The sequence below is a fragment of the Natrix helvetica genome, assembly GCF_964273705.1.
Source record: "Natrix helvetica genome assembly, chromosome: 15".
Lineage (NCBI taxonomy): Eukaryota > Metazoa > Chordata > Lepidosauria > Squamata > Natricidae > Natrix > Natrix helvetica.
This window is the reverse complement of record NC_138565.1, coordinates 2219398-2224423: the sequence shown is the minus strand read 5'-3', so window position 1 is coordinate 2224423 and position 5026 is coordinate 2219398. Positions and strand designations below refer to the sequence as shown.

At 45.1% G+C, this 5026-nt stretch overlaps 1 long non-coding RNA gene across 1 annotated transcript; it reads right to left on the bottom strand.

Annotated features, from left to right (window-relative positions):
- Positions 1 to 1346: 1346 nt before the first annotated feature.
- Positions 1347 to 4326, bottom strand: LOC309399316. The gene is made up of 2 exons (XR_014176504.1): positions 4027 to 4326; positions 1347 to 3446 (listed from the first exon to the last, which is right to left on the bottom strand). It is a non-coding gene; the product is annotated as an uncharacterized lncRNA (long non-coding RNA).
- Between the last annotated feature and the right edge of the window lie 700 nt (positions 4327 to 5026).

Here is a 5026-nt window from a genome sequence, read left to right as displayed (position 1 = left end):
TTCGAGAGAAACGATAGAGAAATGACAACATCTCTACAGGTTCTCGATGATGCAGGTAGGGTGGAGGCCAAACATTTCCCTTCCTACCGGGAAATACTTTGAATATCAAATTGGGGGTTGCAAGATGCCATCAAGCAGGAAGGAACCCCTATTACTCACTCCCCAGAGGTCAACCAGAGGCCCGAAGATGGCACATAGCGTATTTTTCGGGGTATAAGACGAACCTTCCCCCCCCAAAAAAGTGGAAGAAAATTGAGGTTTATTTTGTAGACCAAACACAGGTGTTTATGGCCTCCCAAACCCTCCGTGCATCGCATTTTCACCCTCCCAGGCCCCCAGAAGCAGTCTGCATGCCAAAAACAGACCCGTTTTTTGGGTGAAAATAGTGTATACAAATATGTACCGACTCAAAACTGCTATAAGAAGGAATATGAAGTTCCAATGTGCTGTATAAATGTAGTCTATGTATTTGTTATTGTGTTTACGTGTTTAAAAAAACACAATAACAGAGTTGGAAGGGACCTTGGAGGTCTTCTAGTCCAACCTCCTGCTCAGGCAGGAAACCCTATCCCATTCAGATATTACAGAGTGACTGAGTTGGAAGGGACCTTGTACGTCATCTAGTCCAACCCCCTCCACCCCACCCAAGCAGGAGACCGCACACCATTTCTAACAGATGACAGTTGTCTCTTCTCGAGTCTTAATTCCATCCCTGTTTTGATTCTATGCCTCTGTTTATGAAAGCTTCCAGGGATGGGAGCTCTCACAACTTGGCAACTGGTTGTCCAGTCTCTTCTTAAAAGCCCCCAGTGATGAAGCACCCACAACTTCTGGAGGCAACATCCATTCCACTGATTCCTCCTTAGTTCAAGGTTGCTTCTCTCCTTGATTAGTTTCCACCCATTGCTTCTTGTCCTGCCTTCATGTGCTCTGGAGAATAAGTTCTTCTTTGGGGCAACCGCTCAAATATTAGAACACTGTTTTGCTATGCAAATGGAAACTTGTATACGAATATTTGCCTTGCTGCCTGCTTCCTATAACTAAAAGAATCTCTAGAGGGACTAACTAAAAACTCCTCTGTTTTCTTCTTAGTGCAACCAGTAGCTACACAAAGACCCTGGGTAATTAACAACAGTTTGTTGAGTAAACAGACAAATCTCTGGAGAAGCCCTTTTTAAAAAAATAACTCAGATTCCTCCAAAGAATTATTCTATCTCTTTGGCTGTTGGCGTCCCTAACTGGGACCCTAAACGTTTCTTGTTTGTTTATTCCTTTTTTACAATGTTGATTTCATTCCAAGGATTAAAATACAAAATCACTCCGTATAATTAAACAGACAAAACAAATTGAAACAAAAACACTAAAAAAGGGGATTTATAAAAGACAAAAACACATTAAACAGAGACCAAACTAGACAAGAGCATTAAAAAAAGTTTAAATTTAAAAAAGACAAAAAAAAACCCCACCACAAATCATCTCCCTTTGTTGAACCCCAACAAAATATCTTACAACAATAATCCCTACCTCCTTTGCAAAGCAGGTTCGACCTTTATAAGCCGCTACATCTACAGTGTAGTCTTCAACTTACGACCACAATTGAGCTCAGAATTTACGTTGCCAAGTGAGAAATTTGCTAAGGGAGTTTTGCCCCGTTTTACGACTTTCCTTGGCCCGTTCACTAGGCGAATCATCGCGGTTCTTAAGTTATGAACACGCTTGTGAAGTGAATCCAGTTCCCCCCTTAACTTTGCTTGACAAAAGTTCACAAAAGGGGATTATCTCTCTCACACACACACACATACACACACCAGGAATACCGCAACCGTCATAAATATGAGCCACTTATTGAGCACCCGAATTTAAAGCTCGTGACCACGGAGGTGCTGCAACAGTCGTAAGTATGAAAAAGGGTCATTTATCAGCGACATTATAACTTCAAATAGCCACTAAATGAACTGTTGTAAGTCTAGAACTGCCTGTATTTGCAACCTAATTGATCTATCATACATGATAGATAGATAGATAGATAGATAGATGAAGAGGCAGAGAGGTAAATAGAGGATAAATAGGGATAAATATATAGAGAGGATAGATGGATAGATAGATAGATGTTAGATAGATAGATAGATAGATAGATAGATAGATAGATAGATAGATAGATAGATAGATAGATAGATAGGCAGGTAGGCAGGCAGGTAGGCAGGCAGGCAGGTAGGTAGGCAGGCAGATTTATTTTATTGATTAGGCCTTGGGCCATATCAAAGTGCAGAGTTCCAGACATAAATCATTACTAAAATCCGGTAAAATATAATTTAAAATGAAATTGGAATAAAATACAATAATTTAATATATATAGATAAATAAAATGTGATAAACTGTTATCTGTCTGTCTGTCTATCTATCTATTATCTCTATCTATCTCTGTATTTATCTATCTTTCTCTCCGTATCTCTATTATCTCTCTATCTATCATCTATCTTTCTATATCTATCTATCTATCTATCTATCTATCTATCTATCTATCTATCTATCTATCTATCTATCTATCTATCTATCTATAATTTGCGGCTTTACAAATTAAATTTCATTTCATTTCATATTATCTCTCTCTCTCTCCCTCTCTCTCTCTCTCTCTCTGTCAAAGGGAAAAAATGGTTAACAGGTTAAACATCCGCCAAGTTAAAAGTTCAAAGCACTCTGACTGCAATTTGCTGGCATTAACGTCTCCGTAGTTTCTTATTTACCAAACCCACCCTGAATTATTCTCTCTGACGGGTCCAGGATACCCTGATTTGGCCTCTTTGCCCCAAAACCTTTCCTTGGGTTTTCTTTATTAACATTTTCACCATTATGAATTGGGAACTTTTATGAATTGGAAAGTTCCGCAGCCATGACTGCCTCGTGATCAACCTCCACATGAGAGGCCCCTGGCAAAGGGGAGGAAGCGGCGTCCGGTTGGCCAAGCCAACGTTGGCTGTGCTTCCGCCAGTCCCAAGTAGACCCTGCCTAAACAAGGGAGGGGGGAGACCCTTCCTACTGTCTTTATTCTATTGATTTTGTCAAGCATGAATTAGATAACAGATACATGTATACACATGATTATGAATACAGGAAATGAATACAAATACAAGGGAATATTAGGACAGGGACGGTATGCTTATGCACGCCCCCTTTTACGGACCTCTTAGGAATGGGGTGAGGTCCAGACAGTTTGAGGTTGAAGCTGTGGGGGTTTGAGGATGTAACAACAGAGCCCGGTAGAGAATTCCAGGCGTCGACCACTCTGTGGCTGAAGTCGTCTTTTCTGCAATCGAGTTTGGAGCGGTTTCCCATAAGTTTGCATCTATTGTGTTGCTTGTGTGTTGTTGCAGTTGAAACTGAAGTAGTCCTTGACAGGTAGGACGTTGTAGCAGACAATTTTAGGTCGGATCAAAGGTGGTGAAGTTCTGAGTTGCCCAAGCACAAAATTACAAGTCCATAAGTGGCATAAGAGATTGTGTTTGGGAGCAGAGGAGTGGAGCCCTCTTCTCCTGAAATACTGTATCTCTGGACTCGCTCGATTGTATTTACGGACACACACACACACCCCTCGGCAGCCCCACCGAGAACCTCTTCCCCTCCTTCCTGGCATTCCGTTCTGGCACTCCCCACTTGGACCGCAGCCCAACAGGGCCTTCAGCTGGCGCTGAAAGCAAGCACTGAAGCCAACGGAGATCTCCAAAGGTTTGGTCTTTCAGCACCACCCAAAAAGGAAAAAAAAGCGAGGGATTGAAAGAAGGGGCAAAAGGGGGGTGGGTTGAAAAGCCCCACTCCCCTTAGAGAGGAGGGAATCCCCTTGGGTTGGATCCCCGGGGATCTCCTCCCCCTAAAGAGAAAGCCCACTTTGGGGCAAGGAGATGCTCCCCTCTCCAAGTTCAGGATCCCCACTCGATCCCCGCGGGATTAAGCCAAGCCAGCCCCAGCAGCCGTCCTCTCCCTCTTTCCCCTTTGGTGCCTTTCCCGGGTTCCTGCCGCCCCCCGACTCACCAATCTTGAGCGGCTCCCGCTGCCCGCGGCTGCCTTTCTCCGGATCGTTCATCTCGCTCGCCACCCTGGACCGTGCCACCTTGCCCAACGCTGTGCCACTCGTCTGGCCTCGGTCGGCGCCTCCTCTCGGGCTTTTCACCCACGGGCTCCGCCTCGCCTTTCCCGCTTGGCCCCACCCGCCTGCCCGCCCTCCTTCCCGCCCGGGAACTCCTGGCCAAGGAACTACCGCGCCCAGCCTCCGTAGCTCAGCGTCGGGCTCTCCAAAGCCGAGCTGGAGGGCGCTAGGGAGGGCGAGTTGGAAGGGAAGGGGGAAAGTCAGGTTGGCGGGGGCTGATAAGGGTTTATCCGCCTCCAGGCAAGGAAACTTGGCTAGCTGTGGAGCTGGGTGGATGATGGAAATCGTGGTTGAGCCGAGTAGAGAAGCTTTTCAGATGGGCGGCATATACATTTAATAAATAAATATGAGAGGGGGAGAGAGAGGGAGGGAGGGAGAAAATTTAGATGATAGGTAGATAGATTCGAATCGATTCGAATCGATTAGGTAGGTAGGTAGGTAGGTAGGTAGGCAGGCAGGCAGGCAGGCAGGCAGGCAGGCAGGCAGGCAGGCAGGCAGGCAGGCAGGCAGGCAGGCAGGCAGGCAGGCAGGCAGAGGTAGGTAGGTAGGTAGGTAGGTGGATGGATGGATAGAGATAGATAGATAGATAGATAGATAGATAGATAGATAGATAGATAGATAGATAGATGATAGATGGATGGATGGATGGGCAGGTGGATGGATGGATGGATAGAGATAGATAGATAGATAGATAGATAGATAGATAGATAGATAGATAGATAGAGATAGATAGATAGATAGATAGATAGATAGATAGATAGATAGATAGATAGATGATGGCAGGCAGGCAGGCAGGCAGGCAGGCAGGCAGGCAGGCAGAGGTAGGTAGGTGGATGGATGGATGGATGGATGCATGGATGGATGCATGGATGGAGATAGATAGAT